Below are 12419 nucleotides of genomic sequence, written 5' to 3'. Positions count from 1 at the left end.
AAGCTAGCTCAGATTTCCTTACGATGTGGAAAACAGGGGCAAAAGAAATATAGAAAAAGTTAAACTTTTGAATAACTTACAGCCAGCCCATTGACAAGTACTTGGGACAGGCAGGGTGATCTTCCTCCAAGTACCCAACTGCCTTAATGTTAATACTTTCCTAGAGGGAAAAAGAAAACTGTAGCTTGAAATTAGCCTGACCTCTAGGAAACTTTGCTTCCAAATTCCTTAGAGACTTATGCTATGCCTAACCCCTTCCCAACTTGAAAGTGTATAATCAGCCACTCTTCACAACCACAGTGCAGCTCTTTCTGGCCATGGGTTCCATTCCCGTGCTTTAACAAAACTACTCTTTCTGCACCAAAGACATCTCAAGAATTCTTTCTTGACTGTTTGCTCCTGAACCCCAACTTTTACATCACTTATATCTGCTATATTAACTAGGTCTATTTAATATTTTTTCTGAGTTATTCATAGATAAATCAGAGAATTGTGAGTTCTACCTATCATCCTAGCATGTAAATTTATAAATTCATTGTAGGTAATCTTCCGGTCAGAACCCTCATTGTTTCTGACTTTAAATATTCCGTAAAGGTCAGTATACTAGGAGTATCTAGTTTTTCATTTCAACTTGTAATCTTTAGAAAAATCTTCTTATGATTTCAGATCTATTGATAACCATTTAAATTTCATCTCTACATACAAACTGTGGGATTTTAAAGGCTGTGTTCTAAAATATAGGCTGCTGAACATTTTAGACAACCTTTTGGTGTCTGTGAGATCACAAAGGCATTTCTAGTAAAGAAGGAGAAAGGAAGAAGAAGGAGGAGAAAAAGAAGAAATTCTATCTCCAGCCAGGCTGCTAGTGTCTTAGGCGATGTAGGAAAGACTATGTTAAGGTCTGAAGCCCATGGCCAAGAAAGAATTCTTGAGATGTCTTTGGTAGAAAAAGGTGGTTTTATTAAAGCATGGGGACAGGAACCATGGGCAGAAAGTGCTGCACCAGGATCATGAGAAATGGCCCATTATATACTTTCAAATTGGGAGGTGGTTAGGGATAGCTTAATTCTCTAAGGAATTTTGGAAGCAAGGTTTCCAGCACATTGAGCAGGCTAGCTATTGTTGGGAAAGGTCACTTATCACCATCTAATAAAACCTTAGTCATGAGACCCTTCAGATGTATGTCAGTGGGCCATATCCTTGGGATGGGATTACGAATATGTATCTTGGGGTGTTTAGGGATAAAGGAATTCTCCAAAGGAATTTTTATACATTAAAGTAGACTTACAGGATCCTTGGGGGGTGGGGGGAGGCAGTCAGGCTAGGATTGCTTTTTACCCTTAGCAAAGTATTAATATTGAGGTAGATGAGACCCGAGAGGAATGTCACTCTGCCTGTTTCAAAGACTTGTCAGTGGGCTCTAGGTAGTAAGGAAATTTAATAATTTTTCTTCTGCCTTTGTTTCCCATATCATTAGGTATCATTTTTAATCTTTAAAATAAATGACTTGATTTTTATCCTTTGTGGGTTTTCTAAAATTATAATTTATAATTTGTAAGTTATTATAAATTATAATAAGAGGTTAACTTCTGCTGTTTTTTTGTTTTGTTTTTAGTAGTCCACAATGAATGCTTGAGTTATGGGAGGGAGCAGTCCATAGATGGTCATAAAAGAAGTACCCTCAATAAAGAGGACTGCAATATAAGGAGATTTACATGGCAATGGCCAAAAAAATATATTTCTGCTCTGCATCCTGACATTTAGAATTACTAGTGCCAGAACAGCTGCATACTCCATGTTTTAAACACTTTCCTGTAGTGGTTAATGAACTCTAGAGCTGAGTTAGTTAGCTTTTGAAGTCTAGATTTACCATTTTACAGTTTATACATTTTAAGTCTTGCTTTCCTCACCTAGAAAATGGGAATGATATAAAACTTACAAGGTATTGTAAGGATCTAATAAGATGCTTTACATGAAATTTAGTATAATGTAAATTGGGCACTATGAAAACTTACTATTAGTTTTGGTTTTGATTATTAATCTCAAAGGAAACTGGTGTTAACCAGAAGGCCAGGCCCAAGATGGAGTCACTTGCCCCTAGGGCAGCAAACAAAACTTAATTGCAGTTTCAACTTGCCAGGAGTGAAATTTTAACCCAATCCATCTGTGATTTTCTCATCAGTACCAAGGTAATTTATAGCAAAGACTCTCCATCTCCCAAAGGAAGATGAAGTAATTCACCTCGTAAGACCCCCTGCCCTTATCCCTCTGAAACATGACCATGCCTGAAACAATTCCTTCTTTTCTTGTGTCTCTTCAGCATATTTCTTCCATTGATGTTTAACTATGGCAAACCACTAACACAGTTTTGTAAGCAGTTGTCTGAGAACATATATAACTGCCATTTTTATGACTTCATAATCTGACACCATGGTCCACTAAAAAAGCCCTAGGATTAATTTATGAGCAACTAACTTATCTTTGGTTTTATCTTTGGTTCCTCCCTAACTTGATTATTAATACAAAGGTTTTCAATTTTATAACTATGCATCCTTGATTCATTTGTTTAGCTCTGAGTAAATGAATTAATGATTAACTTCATAGATCAACCAAGACATTCACACCAAAAAAAAAAAAAAAAAAAAATTATCACACAGTTAACTGATGCTAGAGCAGAAGGTTAGGTGAAGACAAATCATAAGCTGACACCCTGCAACACTCTCCCACACTCCAAGACGTGACATGTGTGACATTCTTCCAGGAAGCTCCCAACTGTCTTAATGTTAATGCCATGCTAGAGGGAAAAACAACCTTAACTTGACAATGGCAAGGGCTTGGTATCCTCTGGCTTTTTAACATATGAAAATCCTTTTGAAAAATCTCTCTTTTCCTTACCTCCCCCTACTCCCAAGTATATAGTCAACCATCCCTCACAAGGGGTGAGCTTGGCAACAGCTCACCCAAGGCAGCAGCTCTCTCTGCCCACCTGTCCAGACTCTGTGCCTTAATAAAACCACCATTTTGCACCAAACACATTTCAAGAATTCTGTCTTGGTCATCAGCTCCGACCTCACCCCACTGCATGTCACCTATATTCCAAAACCTCATCATTACCATTTCTTTCTTTTAAACTGGCAAAAATGCTGTTCAAAGCAGTACATACTACATGATTCTAGAAATCCAACAACACAAACAGTATTTCAGGAATGAATGTGATTTTCACGAGTAAATCTAGATGCAGAGATTGTAGTTTAAAAAATCAAGAGGAAAGTGAAATATTGTACCCTAAAACTAACATAACATTGTATAGTGACTATACTGGAACTAAAATTTAGATAAATAAATAAATAAATAAATAAGTGGTGGAATGCCCTTGCATATGGGATATGGGACACAAAATTGACTTCAGAGAATCTAGATTTATATGACATCACTGGCAGCATTTGCCATAAGCAATGGAATAGGTTGCCTGTAAAAAGTAGAAGGAAAAGAAAATCCTTGTAGTTACCAAAAATAATTTCACACATGTTAATTATTCAACAATAATAAATAATATCAGTATGTTAGAAATTTGTATTTTAAAATGATGAAAAATCTAATTTATGAATAAAAAATGAATTCAGTGTCTTCTGTGACAAAAAAGAAATGCCTTCCAGAAATGGCATGATGACAGTGTTATAGGATTTTTTTCTCTGTCAGTGCCAGTGGTTCTTGGTTTCACCACGTGGAAGAATGAAGGGTAGACCAGAGGGGTGGGCAGCAAAGCAAGGTGTATTGAGAGATAGCAAAGTGATAGCACAAAACTCCCAAGAAGGGAGGTGACCTGAGAAGGTTGCCACTGGAATTTCTAAGTCTAAAGGTATTTATGGGCTTGTTGGTGGATGTTTTAATCTGATTAACCCTTCCTGCACCTGTCATCCAATCAGGCTTTCTTCACATTGGAAAGAGTGGAGGGCTCCTTCCAGGGCGGTGTAAAATCCGTTAAGGGTGGTTTCCTCTTGTGGGGGGGGTCGGGGTGGGAGGGGAAGGCTTTTCCCTGCTTGCCTGCCTTCCAACTATCCTTCATCAACAGGACCACACTCTTGGCTCTGCCATGCTTCAAATTGACTTCAAATTGAGGTAGGATTCATCTTTAGGGTGATCCACAAGCGCATATCTTAAAATATTTAAGCCCAATAAAAGATACAAAGCTTTCTGTCTTGGCAGTCCAGAGATTCCCTCTAAATGGATCAACTTGGATAACATACTTCTTGCCAAAACAATTATTGTGGCTGAGGAGATTTGATATATGAACTGGATCAACCTTAATCATCTATTTAACTCAAAGTCTGGGGTTTGGAGACTCACTCAAAATTCCAGTACAAAAAACATGAAGATATCACTTCTCAAAAGAATTTTGGGGTTCTCAGTGAAGAGGAAAATTATCCAGAGCAGCCCCAGACCAGCAGGCCCCAGAAGATGGAAAATTACCAGTAATACTAAGAGATAACCAGAATCCCCACTGGGAGCAAGAGATAACCAGTCAATTCTGCTTCTCTAGACAGGCTTCCTGCCATAAGCTTCTGCACTGCCCTAACTGCTGTTCCTGCCCAAAGCAACACCCCCCCACCCCCCAGTCAGCTGACTACCAGCAGTCATCACAGCCCTTGGAACCGGACCCCCTGCACTGCCTTATAATAGCTCTGTAACCCCGCTACCCAGTGATGAAGTTTTAGAATATAGGTGAGGTTTGGTGGGGTGAGGTCTGGAGCAGATGACCAAGAAAGAATTCTTGAGTCATCTTTGGTGCAGAATGGTGGTTTATTAAAGCATGGGGACAGGACCCGTGGGCAGGAAGAGCTGCTGCCCTGGGTTGTGAGGGGTGGCAGGTTATGTACCATGGGGGTGGAGGAAGTAAGGAGGTTTCAACAGAACTTTCATATGCTAAAGAGGACCTACAAGATACCTGATACCAGAGGCCTTGCCATTGCCAATTTCAAGTTTTGCCCTCTAGCTAGGTATTAACATTAAGATGGATGGGAGATTCCTAAAGAATGTCACATATGTCCCACCCAGGAGTGGGGGTGGGGGGTGGAGGTTGCAAGGTGTCAGCCTTTTGCTTTGTCCTCAGAGCAGTCTCCCCTGAATTCAGCTGCCTCTGTCTTTCATAACTCCCCTACACATTCCCCAACTCACCAGTGTTGACCCCAGTAGGTAGGGACAACTCTATGCCCCTGTTCAGCAGGAAGATGTTACAGAAGCAGAGACCTTCCACCTTCAACAACCTTAAAGATTTAAGGGTCAAAATTGTTCAAGGGGGAATGATGAGGGAACAGAAGACTGGCTGAGGACAAAGCAAAGCTGACACCTTGCAACCTCCCTTCCACCCTCACTCCTGGGTGGGACATATGTGACATTCTTTAGGAATCTCCCAGCTATCTTAATAGTTTGCTAAAAAGGGCAGAATGACCTTGGTGATGGCAAAGCCTCTGGTATCCCATATCTTGTAGGTCCTCTTTAGCATATGAAAGTTCTATTGAAACCTCCCTTTTCCTTACTTCCCCCACCCCCATGGTACATAACCTGCCACTCCTCACAACCCAGGGCAACAGCTCTTCCTGCCAGTGGATCCTGTCCCCATGCTTTAATAAACCACCATTTTGCACCAAAGATGTCTCAAGAATTCTTTTTTTAATATGTGATAAAGTTTAATAGTTAAAAACCTTTGTATATACATATACGAACAGAAAAAAAATCACAAAAATCTTAATAATCATTACCTATAGGTGGTGAACTGAAAAATGTTTATTTTTAAATTATTTTTATTGTTGTTGTATTTTTATTTTAATTTATTTAATTTTTAAATTTTTATATGTTTATTAATATATAATGTATTATTAGCCCCAGGGGTACAGGTCTGTGAATCGTCAAGTTTACACACTTCACAGTACTCACCATAGCACATACCTTCCCCAGTGTCCATAACCCAACCACCCTCTCCCTAACCCCCTCCCCACGGCAACCCTCAGTTTGTTTTGTAAGATTAAGAGTCTCTTATGGTTTGTCACCCTCCCGATCCCAACTTGTTTCATTTATTCTTTTCCTACCCCCTAAGCCCCCCACATTGCCTCTCAACTTCCTCACATCAGGGAGATCATATGATAATTGTCTTTCTCTGATTGACTTATTTTGCTAAGCATAATACCCTCTAGTTCCATCCATGTCATTGCAAATAGCAAGATTTCATTTCTTTTGTTGGCTGCATAGTATTCCATTGTATATATATGTAAGGGCCTATTTAGCCAGAGTGATTCCATCTTGGATTAAACAGTCACTTTGTTGTTTATGCACTAACACTTAAACTGTCCCTGTCCCCCTTCCCCCAGGGGACTTACTTAAAAACAAGTCCCAGAAACCAGTCCCAGTTAACAAAGACCAAATACAAGGGTGGGTCAGGCCAGGTGGAGACATCCAATCAGTGCGGGGGCACATACTGTTACCTTGGTAACCCTCGTTACCAAGCAGTATGGGCCCCACCCTTTGGGCACTTTTGGACGCCAATTCTGACCAAGGTGATAGACTAGTTCAAATATCTATGAAATTATAATTCAATTGGTCACTTATGTGTGACCTAGCATGACTGTGTAGCTTTCTCTGTGTGTTACAGTTTCATTGGCCACTTGTGTGTGGCCAGGCCCAACCACATGGCCTTTGCCCTTAAAAGCTCATCTGTAAACCAGAGGGGGTCGCCCTCTCTGTAAGAGGCATGGCCCCGAATGTTCAGTTTGATTCTTGATGCTTGGCACAAAATAAAGCTTTGCTTGACCTTCGCTTTGTATCAGTCTCGCTCCTTTAATCACGGACCCATTATTGGGGGACCTTTCAATATATACCACTTCTTCTTTATTCATTCATTTGCTGATGGACATCAAGGTTCTTTCCATAGTTTGGCTATTGTGGACATTGTTGCTATAAACATTCGGGTGCACATTCCCCTTTGTATCACTACATTTGTATCTTTAGGGCAAATACCCAGTAGTGCAATTGCTGGGTCATAGGGTAGCTCTATTTTCAACTTTTTGAGGAAACTCCATGCTGTTTTCCAGCTTGCATTCCCACCAACAGTGTAGGAGGGTTCCCCTTTCTCCGCATCCTCACCAACATCTGTCATTTCCTGACTATTAGTTTTAGCATTCTGACTGGTGTGAGGTGGTATCTCATTGTGGTTTTGATTTGTATTTCCCTGATGCCGAGTGATGTGGAGCACTTTTTCATGTGTCTGTTGTCCATCTGGATGTCTTCTTTGCAGAAATGTCTGTTCATGTCCTCTGCCCATTTCTTGATTGGATTATTTGTTCTTTGGGTGTTGAGTTTGATAAATTCTTTATAGATGTTGGATACTAGCCCTTTATCTGATATGTCATTTGCAAATATCTTCTCCCATTCTGTCAGTTGTCTTTCGGTTTTGTTGACTGTTTCCTTTGCTGTGCAAAAGCTTTTGTTCTTGATGAAGTCCCAATAGTTCATTTTTGCCCTTGCTTCCCTTGCCTTTGGCGATGTTCCTAGGAAGATGTTGCTACGGCTGAGGTCGAAGAGGTTGCTGCCTGTGTTCTCCTCAAGGATTTTGATGGATTCCTTTCTCACATTGAGGTCCTTCATCCATTTGAGTCTATTTTCATGTGTGGTGTAAGGAAATGGTCCAGTTTCATTATTCTGCATGTAGCTGTCCAATTTTCTCAACTCCATTTGTTGAAGAGACAGTCTTTTTCCCACTGGACATTCTTTCCTGCTTTGTTGAAGATTAGTTGACCATAGAGTTGAGGGTCTATTTCTGGGCTCTCTATTCTGTTCCATTGATCTATGTGTCTGTTTTTGTGCCAGTACCATACTGTCTGGATTATGACAGCTTTGTAATAGAGCTTGAAGTCTGGAATCCTGATGCCACCAACTTTGGCTTTCTTTTTCAATATTCCTCTGGCTATTCGAGGTCTTTCCTGGTTCCATATAAATTTTAGGATAATTTGTTCCATTTCTTTGAGAAAAATGGATGGTATTTTGATAGGGATTGCATTAAACAAGTAAATTGCTTTAGGTAGCATAGACATTTTCACAATATTTGTTCTTCCAATCCATGAGCATGGAATATTTTTCCATTTCTTTGTGCTTTCCTCAGTTTCTTTCATAAGTACCACACCTAAAACTCCTTTTCTGAAGATTTCCCTTCAGAAACCTTCTACAACTTTCCTTCACAAACAACCATCTCATTTATTAGGACAAAATTACCTTCTTTTACCTTCAACAAAATGCACTCCCATTCCTTATCTTTTCACATATCTTCTACTTTTCCACAGAACTGTTTCCCTTATTTCCATCAGTCTTAGTTACAGAATTTTGTATTCTTAGAAACACCTTAATCTCTAGTCAGTTAAGTATTAACCAATTGTGAACTGTTACAACAGAATTCTTAGATGGCAAATTTATGAAACAGTTAAGCACAAAACATGTTTACCAACAGATTTAAATATTATTTTCTTTGCTGTAAGAAGTCAAAAGCACAAACCTATATCCAGTAATTAATGACTTAACAATTTATCCTATTTTGAAAGACCTAGATTTCCAACAAATTTAATTTCATTTATCATCCAAGCAAAACTTTATAAACTTTCAGGTTACCAAAGAGTTTGAGGGCTATATTGACAATTACCCATGAATACTTTGAGACAATTAACCATCAGTTTAGTCATCTTTTTGCTAACAAATTGCAACAGAGGTAACACAAGGTTATTTGACTTTCAGTAGACCTTGGTAGAATAAAAGTTTCACATCTACTGCTGTAACTTCAAAGACATGTATACCTTAATTGAACCAACTAACTTAACTTAGTTTAAATACTGACTTATGTTCCACGTGGGTCCACCCCATTTTCAGTGTTTACCTGAGACAGGTGGGGAAATCTGGACTGGGGTGGGTGTTAGGTCCAGGGGGTGCTCTTCTTGCTCCTTGACAGTGAAGAGAGAAGGAGCCTTGGTGCATGGTCCAGAGTCCAGTCATGTAGGCTGCACCCACATTGGTGCAGAAATAGGAGAAGGGGGAGACAGAAGAACAAAGTGCTGCCAGAAGGCAGGGAAAGGACTCCCCATTTTAGAGCTCATCAGCTCCAACAGAGGAGCAGACACCATGCTTTCCCACCAACAAATGTGGAGGGGTCAGGCGGTACACACCGGCCCAGAGAAGACAGGGAATTTCCCCGAAACAAAGGGAGTTTTGGTAGCTGCTTGGGAATATTCATTTAAGTCTCCATCCCGAGTTAGACTAACCACAGTTTGCTCCAGTTATAGCCATTAACACGGGAATTGAGTGTGGGAAAAGCCTACACATCTATTAGGAGGAACAGAGAGAGATAAAAGTCAGAGTCCCCTTTGCTAGGGATGGCCTGTGTATCCTCCAGCAACCTGGGTTTACTAGAAGAAGGCTTATTTATGTAATTACTATCTAATATGTCAGGATGGAGTTTACTAGCTAACTCATTCAAGCAAACACATTCTGCAAAAGATCCTTAGGTCGGGGTCCTGGTGTAGAGCAATGAAGGCCTACGTATGAGCAATGAAGGTATCCTAGGTCCATTTGCCCTGTTTCCTTCAGAGAAGATCTTACTGATAGATCCCACTGAGGCCATTCAGTGTTACAGGAGCTCAGTCCTTTCCTAAGTTTTGCAATCCAAATTATTTCCAGTGGGTTAAAAGGCACCCAAGGTAGAGTCCTTGGGAACTGAAGAAGACTACTGAGGCCATGCTCCCAGAAAAGTAAAGAAGGTCCATTACTAAATCCCCTCTGACACCTGGGTGGCATCCCATGCAGGATGTGTCAGAGGCTCCTGTGTGTCAAAAGCAACCAGAGGCACCCCTCAAGACATTGCTATTGGTCACGTTCCTGCCTTCCCCAGGAAGGCATTCCTGCCATAAAAGGCCCTGGAGGGGTGCTGGCTTCCCTCCTCTTCCCCATCACAACCTAGGCGCTGATGGGTGCCTGGTGAATGGACCAATATAGTGCCCTGCCATACCATTGTCTGTCCTGAAGATTGCATACTGTTTGCCATTTTAACCCATGGAAAATACAAGTTTTACAAGGGTAAATTACCCAATTTTATAGCTTTAAGTAGTTAAGGGAGACACTGACAAGAAACAGTAAAGATTGAAATCCATCATGGTCTATGTGACATTCCAACACATGTGGTCCTTAAAGCCAACTTCCCTAGGAAACAGTCCCAAGTTGCGTTTTAATTCAGTTGAGTACTGGTTTCGGCCAGCTCCCAGTGGAGTTCCTGCAGCCAGAAGTGACTAGACCAGGAATGTGGAGGGGATCACATTATATCAATCAGGAGGAAACCTCACAGGGGAGTCTTAGGATTGGCAGCTGTCCTGGTGACTCAGATGGCTGTCCCATGCCCAAGACAGACAACTTTAGAACAGGAATAAAGAGAGGGCATCAAGTTCCTAGGTCTTATTACCATTCTGGCCAGGGTACTGACTTCCCAGCCAAAAGACAGAAGTTCTCCTCCCTGTAGAGTAGCCACAGGCTAGAGGATTACAGCCTGAGCAATTGACATGCAAGTGTTCCAATAAGACCATACTCCTTGAAAAGCTCCTGAAATGAGACTAAAGGAAGAGGAGAGAAAGTACTCACCAATTTTGCACCAAAGCTCAGAGTCCAAATGTAAATACTCACAGCCCCACGTTTGGGCACCAAATGATGAAGTTCTAGAATATAGGTGAGGTTCAGTGGGGTGAGGTCCAGAGCCAATGACCAAGAAAGAATTCCTGAGAAATCTTTGGTGAAAAATGGTGGTTTGTGAAAGCACTGGGACAGGACCCATGGGCTGCTCTCAAGAATTCTTTCTTGGCCATCAGCTCCGGATCTCACCCCACTGAACCTCACCTATATTCTAAAAATTCATCACCCAAGGTCCAGAATTTCGAGTGTGAGCTTGCCTGGGTCCAATGGTGTAAAATAAATCTGAGTTCTCCTACTTCTCTGAGTGTCGCTTGGTTTCTCACTGGTCTGATTTTTATTTTCCTCAACATTAGGGGGAAAAATGGGAGAGAATGCTCAGTATGCAAATACAACACATATTTATTTTAAGATATAGGAGTAGAAAATACCGATTATGGAATGTCATTTACATTTTCCAGATCACTGACTCACAATGACCCCTGGTTCATTGTGAATGGTCCCAGGCATAAGTGACTTATTGAGGACACCTAAATCCTTGTCTTTGTTTTAAGAAGTTCCTGGGTGCCTGAGAAGACATGTAAACCAGACCATAATTCATAATAAAAACGTTGAGCCCCAAGCAAAGATGAGACTCTCTCTTCTTTCCTTTACGAATCTTCCAGACACTCTGTATCTGCTCTATCTTCAATAAACTCTGCTCTCATTTTCTCTAGTTCATATCTGATTTCTATCCTGTGCAAAGTCAAGGACCCTTTTAGCCAGTTCTGAAGGAACCCCCTTTGGGTTCTTGTGATGTAGTCTTGGAATATAGGTGAGGTTGGGAGCCCACAGCCAGGAAAGAATTCTTATGACATCTTTGGTGCAAAAAGGTGATGTGATTTTATTAAAGAATGGTGACAGGGCCTATGGGCAGAAGAACCTGCAGTGGGGTCGTGAGGAGCAACTGATTATATACTGTGGTGTTGGGGAAGGTAAGGAAAAAGGGAGGTGTCCAAAAGGACTTTCTAATGCTAAAGAAGAGCCTCAGGATACTGAAGGCCTTGCTATTATCAAGCTAAGTATGTTTTTCCCTCCAGCAAATCATTCACATTAAGATAGTTGTAAGTTTCCTGGAGGAATGTCACACGTACCCCACCCAGGAGTCGGGGGAGAAGGGGAGGTTGCACGATGGTGTCAGCTTGTGCTATCTGTATCTAGCCTTCTGTTCCCTCATCTCTTGGATCCAGTCAGTCTGCATCACTTCTGTCACAGATGGTTGTACTACCTATCTCTTGTCTCTTTTCCTTTTTCCTAGGCAAATATTAAAGCATCTTCTAACACTCTGCTTTCAAATGCCTACTTTAAGATTTGTTATTAATAGCACCAAACTTAGGGCCCCTGGGTGGCTCAGTCAGTTAAACATCTGATTCTTAACTTTGGCTCAGGCCATGATTTCAAGGTCATGAGATCAAGTCTTGCATTGGGCTCTGCTCTGAGTGTGGAGTCTGCTTAAGATTCTCTCCCTCCCTCTCCATCTGCCCCTCCCCCAAATTTCTCTCTCTCTCAAATAAATAATTTTTTTTTTAAGTATGAAATTTTTCTAGCATCAGTTTCCTTGCATTTTTCCAGGAATATATACTAATTATTATGGTGTATGTTTTACACATACACAGAGAATTTACTACTTATAGAATACCTGTTTTATACTGTTATATAATAATATTCAACCA

This window comes from Martes martes (assembly GCF_963455335.1).
Source record: "Martes martes genome assembly, chromosome: 6".
Lineage (NCBI taxonomy): Eukaryota > Metazoa > Chordata > Mammalia > Carnivora > Mustelidae > Martes > Martes martes.
Note: the sequence above shows the minus strand (reverse complement) of the source record.